The following is a 16,001-nucleotide window of genomic DNA, read 5'->3' as shown; positions in this document are numbered from 1 at the left end:
TCCTTCCACTAATGGCTGGTGGTCTTTTATATGCAGTTAATTTTATGGGAGCAAACATGGTCTTTTAAGCAGTAATTTTCTCAGCCTTCAGAGGACTTTTCCGATGGTGAGGATGGATTTTACCTCTATGCTCCTGATTGTGCCTTTTGAAGAGTGCAGTAGGATTCTTTTTTCCTCCTTCCTCCCTCCCTCCCTCCTTTATCTATCTATTATCTATCTATCTATCTATCTATCTAATCTATCTATCTATCTATCTATCTATCTATCTATCTATCTATCTATCTATATCTATCTATTCATCTGTCATCTATCTATCTATTCATCATCTATGGGAAGAAATTGGCTTACAGTATTGTGCCAATGGCTAGGCAAGTTTGAAACCCATAGGGTAAGCTATTAGGAAGGGCAGGCTAGAAAATCTAGGAGCTGATGCTGTGGTCCACATAAGTAGATATCATATGATATTTGTCTTTCTCTATCTGACTGACTTCATTTAGTATGATAATAGTTAGGTCCATCCATGTTGCTGCAAATGGCTTTATGTCATTTTTTATGGCTGAGTAATATTCCATTGCTTCTATGTACCACAACTTCTTTATCCACTCCTCTGTTGATGGACATTTAGGTTGCCTCCATGACTTGGCTACCATAAATAGTGCTGCAATAAACAGTGGGATGCATGTGTCTTTTCAAAGTATGGTTTTCTCCCCTGATACATGGCCAGGAGTGGGATTACTGGATCACATGGTAGCTCTATTTTTAGTTTTTAAGGAACCTCCATACTGTTTTCCATAATAGCTGTACCAAGTTACATTTCCACCAACAATGTAGGAGGGTTCCCTTTTCTCCACACCCTCACCAGTATTTACTGTTTGTAGACTTTTTGGTGATGGACATTCTGACCAGTGTGAGGTGATGACTCATGGTAGTTTTGATTTGCATTTCTCTAATAATTAGTGATGTTGAACATCTTTTCATATGCATGTTGGCCATCTGTATGTCTTCTTTGGAGAAATGTCTATTTAGATCTCTTGCCCATTTTTTGATTGGGTTTGTTTGTTTTGTTGATACTGAGCTGCATGAGCTGTTTGTATATTTTGGAGATTAATCCCTTGCTTGTTACTTTGTTTGCAAATATTTTCTTCCATTCTGTGGGTTGTCTTTTCATTTGGTTTGTGGTTTCCTTTGCTGTGCAAAAGCTTTTAAGTTTAATTAGGTCTCACTTGTTTATTTTTGTTTTTATTTTCATCCAAAAAGATATTGCTGTAATTTATGTCAAAGAGTGTTCTGCCTTTTTTCCCTCTAAGAATTGTATAATGTCCAGTCTCACATTTAGGTCTTTAATCCATTTTGCATTTGCTTTTGTGTATGGTGATAAAAAATGTTCTAATTTCATTTTTTACCTGTAGCTGTCCAAGTCTCCCAGTACCACTTATTGAAGAGATTGTCTTTTCTCCATTGTGTATTCTTGCCTCCTTTGTCACAGATTAATTGATCATAGATGTGTGGTTTTATTTCTTGGCTTTCTATCCTGCTCCATTGATCAATATTTCTGTTTTTGTGCCAGCACCATAGTGTTTTGATTACTGTAGCTTTGTAATATAGTCTGAAGTCAGAGTGCCTGATTCCTCCCACTTCATTTTTTTCCTCAGGATTGCTTTCCTATTTGGGTCTTTTGCATTCCCATACAAATTGAAATTTTTTTTGTTCTAGGTCTCTGAAAAATGCCATTGGTAATTTAATAGGGATTGCAACTGAATCTAGATTGCCTTGAGCAATATAGTAATTCTGACAATATTGATCCTTTCAGTACAAGAGCACTGTATATCTTTTCATTTGTTTGTGTCATCTTTGATTTCTTTAATCAGCATCTTTTAGTTTTCAGAGTACAGGTCTTTTGCCTCCTTAGGTAGGTTTATTCCTAGGTATTTATTTCTTTTTGATCTGATGGTGAATGGGATTGTTTCCTTAATTTCCCTTTCTGATCTTTCATTGTTAGTGTATAGAAATACAAGAGATTTCTGTGTATTTGTTTTGTATCCTGCAACTTCACCAAACTCATTGAGCAGTTCTAGTAATTTTCTGGTAGTATCTTTAGGATTTTCTATGTATAGTATCATGTCATCCACAAACAGTGATAGTTTTACATTTTCTCTTCCAATTTGGATTCTTTTTATCTCTTTTTCTTCACTGATTGCCATCACTTTCTCCTGGAGGCCTTCCCTGAAGTTCTTTAGGTTAGATTAGTGCCACACACACACACACACACACACACACACACACACACACACACACACCATCTGCTGCCATCACATCTTACTCCTCTTGTCCTGGTATTGGGTAGTAGGGGCAACATAGCATGTTAAGGACATGGACTTGAGCAAAGCTACGTGGGTCCAAATCCCAGTTTTGCTAATTACTAACCATATGAACTTGGGCAATTTTTTTCCCAGTTTTATTGAGATATAATTGACACATTGGGCATATTCTATTTAATCTCTTTGTGCTTCATTTTCTTCATCTGTAAATGATAATAATTACAGTGTTTATCACATACGGTTTGTGAGGATTAAATTAGTTAAAATATTTAAAGGATTTAGAAAAGTGCTTGACATAATATGCAATATATATTAATATATTATATATCATTTTTAATATAGAGATATGAAATATTATAAAGTATGTGTGTATATATATATATATATATATATATATATATATGTACAAGTTAAAGTTTTTGTAATGATCTCTTTTTCCAATAGGGAATGAGTTTTTTATGATAACAGTTTTAGGACTCTATTTTCCTCCCTTATTACATACTTAAAAACTTGTGCTGTTCAGATAGGTAAATAACCTGTATAGTTGCTAGAATAAAAATTCCATTGCTAGCAGGGCTCAGATTTAGGTTCTGCCAATGGGAGCATCCTGTCTGAGACTGGAAGGTGAAAAGGAGCTAAAACTTTTTTGGGATTCCTTAGCTGTGGAGGTGCTGACCAGGGTAGGCTCCTTTGGAGTGGACCCCTGCAGCAGAAGATAAAAACTGCCTCCTGTTTTGTTCACCTGGCTGCAAGTCAACTACAAGTTCACCTGGCTGCAAGTCATATAAATGCAGTTTTTGGCAGTGGTGCTGGTAGCTTCCAACAAATCCTGATTTGATTTCCTAGCTAAACCCTGACTAATATAATATTACAGGGACTCACATAGAGGCTACTTAGAATTTTTAAAATGAGCTGAATGTGGTATGTTCATTCTTAATGAAGGAACTACATGCTTTTTCCCTATAAATTCCTGATTGGGTAAGAACTTTTATTCAATAATATTTATTAAAAAGGTACCCCAGGGCTTCCCTGGTGGTGCAGTGGCTGAGAATCTGCCTGCTAATGCAGGGGACATGGGTTTGAGCCCTGGTCTGGGAGGATCCCACATGCCACGGAACTACTAGGCCCTTGAGCCACAACTACTGAGCCTGCACGTCTGGAGCCTGTGCTCCGCAACAAGAGAGGCCATGATAGTGAGAGGCCCGCGCACCACGATGAAGAGTGGCTGCCGCTTGCCACAACTAGAGAAAGCCCTGGCACAGAAATGAAGACCCAACACAGCAAAAATAAATAAATAAATTAATAATAAACTCCTACCTCCAACATCTTCTTAAAAAAAAAAAAAAGGCATCCCATATAAGACGCTATTGTAGGCCATGACATGATCATATGTGTGGGTTTTTTTTGGTGTTTATGTGCCTGATTTCTGGGTGTTCTAGATTATATCATAAACATAACACCCAACATAGCTTTCTCCATTATCCCATACAATTGTAAGATCACTGTGAACTTCACTTATGTGGAGGCATTCTGTTTTTCTATATAATAGGAGATATTTTCTCTTTTTTTCTGAATCCAACCACACTGTTATACCTGGTTTGTGTTCTTATTCTCTCTGATGGGCTATAAGACTCTAATGTAATTTCACATTCAATGTCAAAGCCTGGTATATTAGAAATTTTTTTCAGGAAAAATTATCAACATTTCTCATATGATTGAAATTGCAATATTTTATGGTGGAAATCTACCAGCACTATTACATCATTGGAATAGTGTTATGTGCTTAGAAACTGGTAGTTTGTATTAGGAACAGTTCATTTTCAGTCTATAAATATATTAGAGAATTTTAAAACCAATACAACCACGTAAATATTGCTTACTCCCTTTTTTCCAAAGAAAAATTTCCTTTAAATCAGACCTGAATATCTTCTATTGAGTTCTGGGGAAAAAAAGTCTGCCTCTTCTTAATTCACCATAATTTTTACTATTGTCTCCACTTCTTTTCATCTTATTAAGTCGGGCTCTTCCTCTATGTCTTGGTCCCTTTACTGACAAGTTGGTTCCCTTCTATATGTCATCTTTCTGGAAAATGCTATGCAGAAATTTCAACACTTCTACTTGAGAAAAAACAACAGCAACAACCATAGACTGTAAGATAAGTTATAACCAAACACTGGCCTGAAAGTGAGGAAGCTGAATTATAATCCTACATCAACTCTTTTTTTTTTTTTTTTTTTTTTTTTTTGCGGTACGCGGGCCTCTCACTGTGGTGGCCTCTCCCGTTGCGGAGCACAGGCTCCAGACGCGTAGGCTCAGCGGCCATGGCTCACGAGCGCAGCCGCTCCGCGGCATGTGGGATCTTCCCGGACCAGGGCACGAACCCGTGGCCCCTTCATCGGCAGGCGGACTCTCAACCACTGCGCCACCAGGAAAGCCCCTACATCTACTCTTTACTACCAATAATATGTTCAGTAAGTAATCTCTCTGGACCTTTTTACTCATTTATAAAAGGCAGGTATGACTGGATTCTAATGTTCCCTTGGGCTCTATATTTCAAAACTATGTGACTTTACCTTAGCTTACTCAGGATGTTTGCAAGGCATGGTAGCTCAACAATAACATCAAGGACTCAGGCTCCTTCTAGTTCTATCTAGCAACATCCTTAAGTGCAATATCCTAGGCAAGATGAAGGGGAAAAAGAAAAGGAAAAGACAAGAACAGGGAAATTATATTGATGCCGCCAATACAATTAGAATTCTATTTGTAAGGTAGAGTACAGAATGGATATTGGATAGGCCTGCCACATGGGACTAAAAATAGTACCAACTCATTGTTCAGATATTTATTCATTCAGCTAGTCAATCTTTATTGAGAGCCTTCTTTGTGCCAAACAACTCTTTACGTAGTGGGCATTTGGTGGTAAACATCACAGGCATTGCACTTTCCTTAATAGGACTTGTAGAAGTTACTAGAGTTAGTAGGAGTGCATAAAAAAGAAACACAAAAGAAACAAAAATTACAGCTCTGGTTTTGTAATATCTTGAGTGTCTCTAAGGCAAATGAGGATAAAATTATCTACCTGGGAGTTTAAAAAAAGTACCAAAGAAAAAATAAGCAAGAATGAAACTGTGTTCACACTGAATTCGGGGTCAAACTATTTCACCCACCCTATCTTCTTCCCAACTCTTCAGGAATCCTCCCTTAGTTTATTAATTTTATACAGAAGAAACTGCCTTATAAACAAAGGCTTCTATAGTATATGTATTTATCCTTCTTTAACATGTCTGGAAACCAAAGTCAAATTTCTGTCTGGCTTTTTGTCTCATCCCTCTTGGCAAAAGAACTTTTTGATATTATAGACAATGTTGAGTAACAAGAGTATTAATGTGCTTGATACCCATGACTGAAATGCCACAGTCATGTTGGTCAACAAAAAGCAGCTGTCTGAACCAAGCAAAAAAAGGTGAGGGGGGGGGAGCTTAAGATATATAATCTGATAGAAAAAAAATGGTTATTATAAGAAGGCAAGAGACCTACCAAATTTAAATTAGTAGGTCAGATGACTTTGAAAAAGTGAGATTAATATAGAAGTTGGATCCTCAGAATAAAAGATGGGGTAGGTGAGAAGAGTCTTAGAACAGAGATAGTAGTGTGGCTAAAGGTTCTGTGGCCTAGAGACTCCACAAAAATCACTGTGACAGAAACGTGTTGATGGAGGGTAAAGAGTATGAGTTGAGGCTGTTTAGGCAGATGAGAGCCAGAGTACACAGGGAGAGAAAGAAGGGAACTGAGTGTATGAGCCAATGTATGGAGGTGTCACCTTTCATAGGAAGTAGAGTATTAGTGATTCATAATGTTTGGGACAAGGAAACCCAGAGTTGTGACTGTACTGGAAGGCATGATCAGGTTAGAGAGCATTTTTTGGTCATGCTAAGAAAATTGGATTTATCCAGGCTTGTGGTGTGCCATTGAAGGGTTGTAATGGAAATGGTAGGTGGTGGTGGTGGTTATATGAGTCACAGGGAGCTCAAACAAGTAGCTGTGTGGAGGATGGATTTAAAGGAAGCAATATGAGAGGCAGGGGGACATAGAACTATTGAAAAAGTATAGGTCGGTGATAATAAAGGCAGAAACTTAATATGTGTGTGTGTGTGTGTGTGTGTATATACACACACACACACATGTATATATAATAGCAAATGGTGACATTCTGGAATATCTATTGAGTCAGTAAAAGGAAAAGGGAAAGGGTTAGGGAAAGTTGTGGAGCACAATATAAATGACATTTTGTGAGGTAGAGAGGAGCCAGATGATATGGGCCTGACAGGAAACTGTTTAAGTTAAATTTTAAGAGCCATAAGAAATCATTGAAATGTTTTAAGCTGGAGATGTCATTGTCAACCATGAAGGGCCTGAGACTATTCTACGTGGTAACAGCCTACAGTTTCAAGGCTGCAGGCAGAAGATGTGAGACTCATGGGTCAGAAATAAATGACTTTATTACTTATGGAAGAGCAATTAGCATTAGCATCAGCATATCTGTGTCAATTCTACTTGCCGCTAAGACTCACAATTTGAATAAACCTAGATGGATGCCTGCATACATACATGGTTGCATTATAGGAGAGTTTAGGAAACCCAAACCGTTTATCATGGGTAGCTGGCCTATCTGACTTCTGTTTCTGAAAGGGACTTTATTTGTACTGTACAGGACAGTAAACATGCTTGTGCTTTGCTCTGGAAGGAGACATTGTTTCCATCTTCCAAGGTTGTTAGGAACCTGCACTTTGTTCTGCATGGCAATGTTATCTTTATCTTCCAAGGCTGTGAAAGGTAGCCTAGAAAAAATGACAGTCCCTCCTACAAAGTGTACACAGATGTGGAAGATCCATGGAGAATAGTTCCTTAAAACATCTACTCCTCTTTCCTATATCATTTTGACTTGTGAATAATTTTCCTATGAATATGCCACTATGTTGGCTTCTTTGATTAATTTGACCAAATACATTCAATATTCCTCATAAGACATTTAATTAATGTTACTATCAACAGCACTGCAGTCAGTAAGATCAGGCAGACCCTGAAGCCTGCCATACTTACCTCATCTATATTTTCATTGTTCTAGACATAATCTACTGAACAAATTGCATAAACCAGAGAGCTGACATTAGAAAATCATGTGGCTTTTACTTGAAGTTTATGTATTAACTTTTCCTACTGGTACGAGGTATTAATCCAAGTACAGTAGAACATGTTTGTAATTATACAGACTCTACTTTGAACTGCAAGGAAGAAGTCTAGGGCAATTATATCATCCATAACAATATGGACCAATGAGACTGACCTGAATGTCTTACCTAAAGTGATTACTTCAGGTAAAGTCAAGGGTAAATTTCATATATGGACAATTAATTCACAACAAAGGAACCAAGAGCAATCAATGGAGAAAAAAATAGTCTCTTCAATAAATGGTGCTGGGAAAACTGGATATTCACAAGTAAAAGAATAAAACTAGACCCCTCTATTACATTACTCACAAAAATTAACTTGAAATGGATTAGAGACTTAAATGTAAAACTAGGTATCATAAAACTCTTAGAAGAAAACATAGGATAACAGCTCCTTGACATGGGTCTTGGCAATGATTTCTTTGGATATGACACCTAAAGCACAAGCAACAAAATAAAAAATGAACAAATGGGACTGCATCAAACTAAAAATCTTCTGCACCATGAATGAAATGATCAACAAAATAAAAAGGCTACCTACAGAATGGGGAAAATATTTACAAACCATATATCTGATAAGGAGTTAGTATCCAAAATTTATAAAGAACTCATACAACTCAATGAAAAAACTTAAACAATCCAATTAAAAAATGGGAAGAAAATCTTAATAGACATTTTTCTAAAGAAGGCATACACATGGTCAATAGGTACACATAAAGGTGTTATTCATCACTAATCATCAGGGAAATGCAAGTCAAAACCACAATGAGATGTCATCACACATCTCTTAGAGTGGCTATCATCAAAAAGACTAGAACTAACAAATGTTGGTGAGGATGTGGAGAAAAGGGAACACTTGAGCACTGTTGGTGGGGTTGTAAACTGGTATAGTTACTATGGAAAATAGTATTGAGGTTCCTCAAAAAATGGAAAATAGAGGTACCATATCATCCAGCAGTTCCACTTCTGGGAAATAGCCAAAGAAAATGAAAACACTATGTCAAAGAGACATCTGTACACCCATGTTTATAGAAGCATTATTTACAAGAGTCTCTATTGTTTTTAGAATAAGATTTTCTTTCCTTTGTTCTTAGACTAATAAATGGGAGAACCAAAGACCATATAGATGAGATGAAAAATTAATCAATCTCTCATTATAAATAAGACTTATAAGTTCTTTAACTTTAAATGTTCACATTACGTAGAGAACTAGTTCATTTTAAATTACAAGAAGATTTGATCTTAAGGAATCTGAAGCTAAAATATAAGATATAAAATATCCATCTATTGAAATACATTATTTTAACCCATAACCATTAAACTTTATGAATAACTAGTAAAATTATTTCCAGGCATCTTGTGAGTTTTCAGTTAATTAAAATGCATATTAAAAGATAAAACAATTTCCAAAATCACACATGAAATAAATGACAGAATGGGGATTCAGATCCAGTTCATTTTACTCCAGAACCAAGATCTTAACCACTATGCTTTATAGAAAGCCTGTGATTTGAGTCCTAAACCACTCCAGGGAAGATTTTCCCATAGGCCCATTTTCATTTGGGGTTAGGAAGGCAGACCTTATCATCCTTGATTCTTTTCCAGCACAGAGTCTTTTAAATGTCTATTTTATTCATGAGTTCCCTCCATAATATCCTGCCCTCTAAATAGTTGTTCTAACTCTGTTTTATCAAAAGTAACACAATGTTACATGATAAAATGCAAATTCTCCTGCTGTCTCGGAGATTACTTATAAACCTCCAAAGCTGAAGAGACATAACTATAAGTGATGAAGGGAAGAAAGAATCTAGATCACATATACAATACTTTCTGAGTGACCGTGACACCAAACTTCATCCATCAGCCACATCTACGTTACTTAAGAGAGGTTGAAGAGGTTATTGTCCTCTCCTAGTGAAGCACAAAGAGAGTTTGATGTGAAATACAGGCTTTTGCCAGGAGATATCCATAGAAATGTTCACTGGGTGGCAGGGAAAAAGGGTTGCATTGGATGTGAGCTGAAATTCATGGTGAGGGAAAGAGACCTATCTCCTGGGTATGAAATGTGGACCCAGCGGAAGTGTGGGATCCTATTTAAAGGGGTTTCATGTAAGAGAGCCATCTGGATAGTGAATTGACTCCAGCAGAGAAAGAAGTCATTGAAGGAGAGGAAGCAAAGAGAGTCTTAAGTGAATAATGGAAGAAACTACTAATATTTTGGGAACTTAATGGGTCTGAGGAAACCTCAAGAGAGGGTTCCTCACTTCAGGCTTCTGAGACTGAAGTAAGCTGGAGCAGGTGATGATTGAGTTTGGAGTAATATAATAATTGGCAAGAACTGTATTATTATGTGAGTGAAGCAGGAGAAAGATGGGCTCCAGGCCAGACATTTACAACTAGCCTCCTGTTTACATTTCTTGAGGTAGGAGTCAAGTGAGCTCCAGGCTAGATATTTATGACCAGCTTCCTGTTTGCACTTTGAAATAGAAAAAAAACAAGAAGAGGGTAAATAGCTGGACTTTGGGCATTTTAAGATAACAGTTATGGCAGGAAAGAGAGGGGCTAAACCCTGTTTAAACGATTAAGAATTCACATATTTCCCATCCTTGGAGCAAGGGAGACACTACACATGTGCAGAAAGGCTCCTTGGGGGTCAAAAAGGAGGGGGTGACAGATCATAATTGGTGATGCCAAGCCCCTGCCCTGCCCCAGGCATCTGGGCTGGAATCCATCTTGGAAAAAGTTGTGCACACATGTTGCAGAGGGTCCTATGGTAGGTCAGGTGTGGAAAGAGAAACAAGATAATTGGCCAAAGGTAAAAAAGACCTGGAAGAGCTGTCCTATATAAATGATTTGACCAACTCTTTACTGTGTTCCTCCTCATTAGGGAGGATGCCCACATACTTTCTCTCTGGGTATGTATCTCTGCCTTGCTTCTGTCTTAAATAAACAGTTTCTCTGTGTGCTCTCCCATTTGTTGTTCTGTGTCTCTAATAATAAATTTTGCACCTGTTTTTACAGTTTATGTCTCCTTGAAACATTCTTGCTTTCAAACAGAGGCAAGAGCCAGGGAAAATTTTGCTTCTAGCCTCTAGCCCTTGCTGGTCTAGTTGCTAGGATTCCTGGTTTTCATCCAGACGACCCAGGTTCAAATCCTGAGCAGAGAACTAAGATCTCGATTCAAGCCACTGCTCACTGTTGTCTCTCCAAGATCAAGAGTGACAGAAAAAGCTAGGAGATTCACTGCAATTTCATTCAGAGAAGTGGAAAGGGCTTTTTTTTTTTTTTTTTTTTTTTTTTTTTTGCGGTACGCGGGCCTCTCACTGATGTGGCCTCTCCTGTTGCGGAGCACAAGCTCCGGATGCGCAGGCCTAGCGGCCATGGCTCACGGGCCTATCCACTCCGCGGCAAGTGGGATCTTCCCGGACCGGGGCACGAACCCGTGTCCCCTGCATCAGCAGGCGGACTCTCAACCACTGCGCCATCAGGGAAGCCTGGAAAGGCCTCTTTAATGGAATGAGTTTAATAGAGAATGAGAGAAAATTAAGTTGCTCTCTGCATGCTTCCTAACAAACCCATTTGTGAAGGGGAAACAATGGAGACAGGGACTATGGAATAATTAAGACTGCCTGTACACTAGTTGTAAATAATGACCCCTCTAGTTACCAATTACAAGAGTATTAGAGATCAATGTTCCAACACTATGTATAGAGTTAAATGAGATGGTAAATATATGATGAAAAACTCCCTATTGCAGTGGGTCTATATATGTGATGGGATCATGGAGCAACCCTATGTCAGAATGACTCTATTTATATATATATGATAATTATAAAAATAGGTAACTTATGTGGAATTTAGACTCTGGATAGCAATTAAGAACCATGTGTCTAAACAAAGGCACAGAGATAATGGTGAAAATCAGTTGGTACAGGGATTCTTTCGGGAATTTTGGGAGCAGTGGAACAGTATATGCCTCTGGAGAACATATAACCTCATTTCAAATGAAAAAGATCACTTTTGATTGGCCAAAGAAAGTTGAGATTTCAGTTTGAACCAGATATATATGTAGGTTTGGATACAGAAGAAAATGCCAAATTCTAACTTAGAAAGAGAATGAATGAACACATCTGTTAACAAGGTGGCCCTGAGTGGGCTGACAGAATTATCATAGACAGATGCATAACTGCTGTTGGCACATGGATGGCAGGTTCAGCCACCCTCACCCCTCACACACACACCCAAAGGTGGTTCAGACATTGTGATTGATGATGTAATGCATGTATCATGAATATTAAAAGATTTATTATTTGCACATGAGGCTTTCAGGGGAGAGCAGAGCAGGCACCCAACTTGGTCCCAAATAGCTTAAGTGAAGGGCGAACTGAAGTCTTTGGTTGGGATTTTATTGTGGTCTGTGTGGGGACTGGAAGGGGAGCAAGCTTGCATGGTTTGTACTTCCCCATCTGTGCCCAACCAGGGACCTCCAGGTTTGTTTTTTTTTTAAAAATCAGCATCCCCAAATGTGTCACAAAAGGGGAGTAGAGAAGAGTGAGGCTTGAAAACCATAAGCAATCAAACATTAAATATAATACTCGGGCTCTTTAACACAGTAAAAAAAAGTCTGTCCTAAATTTTCTACACTAAATGTTTAAAAAAATTGCATTCAAGATAATATATCTGAGAGTTCACTATGAAGAAAAGAAAGGTCATAATGTAAAATTGTAGCCTTTAGAAAGAACTTGGAGCTCTTGGATGGTAGTAATTATGGCAGAGGTCTTGGTGTTTCAGACTGAGGAGACGAAATTTGAATATTGAAGTCTTTCTTACATCAAAAAAATATATTATTATACTCTTATCTCTTAATTTTGTTACTTCACTATTTTCAAAAGTCCTGTTATTTAAATTAAGGTATTTTCTATATATTATAAATTTCCTATGACTTAGGGCTAGAGCCCTTACTAATTACTTCTGCAAGTTTTCTAATAGAGGGTTTAGCACCCACATTGTCAGAACACTTACAAAAAGGGCTTTTTGTTAAAGGTATATCAGAGAAAAGAAGCTGGAACTTAAAACTGAAAGGTCTCATTTGTAATTTAAATCTGTGACTAAATTAAAGTAGAAGAAATAATGTGATTAGAATAGATGATGAGAAACTGGAAAAACAAATGATAACCAGAAACATTTTAAAGAAATATTTAATATACTTTCTGATTGGGTTTAAAAATGTATGCTAACAGAATTTTAGATAATGAGGATGGTGTGTTTTAGGGCAGGCAACAGAAAACTATATCTTGCAAACCAATTCCAATATACTGCCTGTTTGTGTACAGCTCATCAGATAAGAATGGCTTTTACATTTTAAAATGATTATATTTTTGGGACTTCCCTGGTGGTGCAGTGGTTAAGAATCCACCTGCCAGTGCAGGGGACACGGGTTCGAGCCCCGGTCCAGGAAGATCCCGCATGCCACGGAGCAACTGGGCCCATGCACCATAACTACTGAGCATGTGTGCCACAACTACTGAAGCCCGCATGCCTAGAGCCCATGCTCCACAAGAAGACAAGCCACTGCAATGAGAACCCCGTGCACTGCAGCAAAGAGTAGTCCCCCGCTCGTCGCAACTAGAGAAAGCCTGCATGCAGCAACGAAGACCCAGAGCAGCCATAAATAAATAAATAAAATGATTATATTTTAACTGTATATACGTATCTATACAATATCCTTGATCTTGCTACTTCTCTAAAATATTTACTACCTGGTCCTTTACACAAATAAGTGTGCTGACCTCAGTTTAGGGAATAGATTCAAGGGCTAGAATTTTGAGAAACAAGCAGAACAGTTAGCATTGGGGGAAGGAAATGATGAGGGGAAAATTTGTTCAGGGGAGTACGTTTAGAACCTTGCCTTAGAGTATATGGAATGTTATAATCTTTTTATTATCTGTTAGAGGCTTATAGTGAGCCGTGCAGACAGCCTACATTTGACTTTCAACTGTTGTGGCCAGGGTAAAAACTGGTGCTGGGAAAACTACAGAAACACATACAGAACAATGAATTTGGACCCCTATCTCACACCTCTCACAAAAATTAACTTGAAATGGATCAAAGACTTAAGCATAAAATCGGATACCATAAAACTCCTAGAAGAAAACATAGGGAATAGCTCATTAATATTGCTCTTGGCAATGATTTTTTTTGACATGACACCAAAAGCACAAACAACAAAGGCAAAAATCAACAAATGGGACTACATCAAACTAGAAAGCTTCTACATAGCAAAAGAAACAACCAACGAAATGAAAAAACAGCCATTCAGGGCTTCCCTGGTGGCGCAGTGGTTGAAAATCTGCCTGCCAATGCAGGGGATATGGGTTCGAGCCCTGGTCTGGGAGGATCCCACATGGCACAGAGCAACTAAGCCCATGAGCCACAACTACTGAGCCTGTGCGTCTGGAGCCTATGCTCCACAACAAGAGAGGCCGCAATAGTGAGAGGCCCACGCACCACAATGAAGAGTGGCCCCCACTTGCCACAACTAGAGAAAGCCCTCACACAGAAACAAAGACCCAACACAGCCAAAACTAAAAATAAATTAATTAAAAGAAAGCTCAACATAAAAAAACAAAACAAAACAAAAAAAAACAGCCATTCACTGAATGGAAGAAAAATTTTGTAAACCATATATTGGATAAGAGGTTAATATCCAAAATATATAAAGAGCTCAGTCAACTTAACAACAAGAAACCAAACAAATCCAATTAAAAATGTAAGCAGCTCTTCAGCAGGATATAATTCTTTAACAATGCAGAAATAGACAATATGACACTGGGCTGAAACTTCCTTCTCACATGTTTCACTTAATTCAGTACTGGGGTGTCAAAAGGAATGAAAATTAAGAATTTTGGAAAATTAAGAATTTTGGATGAGATACCCTTTGAGAAGGGTATCTCAAATAAAAACTAGTTACCACAGCTGCTACCATTACAAATTGCTAAACTTTGTAAGAAGGAAGAAATTTCTCCAATGCCATTCTCTGAAAAAGGAAAAGAACTGCTAGTTTTTCTCCAGATATGATAAATTTATCTGTGAAACATAACCTTTTTCTGAAATATTTTTCCAAAGTCACTTTAGGTTTGCAGGTCATGGGTCTCGACAACTGGCTTAGACTGTTTTCCCTGACTTCCTGAGGTTGAAACCACTGAATTTCTGCCTCAGGCTATGGTTACTTCAGGTGTTAGGTTTTGGGAGAATGATCTAGTCTGAGATAATGGTTTAAGGTTCTGAAGGACGTTTTGTTTCCTAAATTTCATGCACATGGGTCACTGCTGTGGTAATCTCTTTTTTCCTATTAACCTCTCTCTGTAAAAGGGAATTTCATGAGAGATGTGACATTGAATTGATGCAACTTCAGAGATCTATTGCAGCCAAAGACGGTCTAGGTTGTAGGTCCTCAAAAGAGCTCCACTTCAACTCCTCTAAGACACTGAAAACATCTGGGTGAGACTGATCAGAATTAAAATCTGAAAAGGGAGAAATCTGTGTATAATTCATTTGAACTTTATCTCACAGCCTAAGACTTTAATTTCTTTGGATTTTACTATCTGTGGACTTTAACTTGCAAATGGACTTCATTTTTGAACTTTAAATTCTTCCTGAGAATTTCATAGTAGGAGTAGTTTGCAAATTTGAGGCAACTCTGTAATATTGGAATTCATTTTTGGAGTGATTTAATGATGTCATTTGATTTCATTGCAGAATCTTGAATAGATTCTATTAGATAATGTGGCTATGCATAATTTAAAGTGAGATGGGGACTAGACTACAGAGTAAGCTTTTGGCCTTGTGCACAGAGTGACTTAGAAGTTAATTAAATTATTTTTCTGTTCATACCCATTTCAGAGGCTTCTGAGAAAAAATTGTGCATCACACTCATGGCCCTAGGAGAGTATCCAAATGTTGGTTGGTATTATGTACAGCAGGCCTGTTTCATTGCTGATCTCATTCCTAAGGGGAAAGTCATAAGTTTTATACACTTCATTGGGTTGAACCCAATGAAGAAAGAGAATAAAGACCTGAGCTATGAGTGGGGGAAATGCTTCTTTCCAACTCCCTTCCAAGGAAGGTCAACCCTATTAGCTTATGGACTCTGTTCATCTCCTTACACATTTCATTTAGAAGCTTGACATAACAAATGTGACTGATGGATTTGAGGAGGCAAGTAGGGCATGTGTACCCCACACTCCTCCTCGTCCCTTCTTGGGGAGTGAGGTTGTCTTCTGACTTCACATGTTAGCCTTTATACCTTCATGCCCAAAGTTTTCCATGTTCCTCAGTGGAGAGGCTGTTCCTATGCTTGTGAAATAAAGTCCATCTAATTTGGAAATTTGGTATTAGTGAGACCATTTGCCCACAGATATGTCACATTCTCCAACATCAGTTTTATTAATAATAA

The sequence above is a fragment of the Mesoplodon mirus genome (assembly GCF_964341445.2).
Source record: "Mesoplodon mirus genome assembly, chromosome: 11".
Taxonomy (NCBI): Eukaryota; Metazoa; Chordata; class Mammalia; order Artiodactyla; family Ziphiidae; genus Mesoplodon; species Mesoplodon mirus.
The sequence above is the reverse complement of the archived record's forward strand: the minus strand, read 5'-3'. Positions refer to the sequence as shown.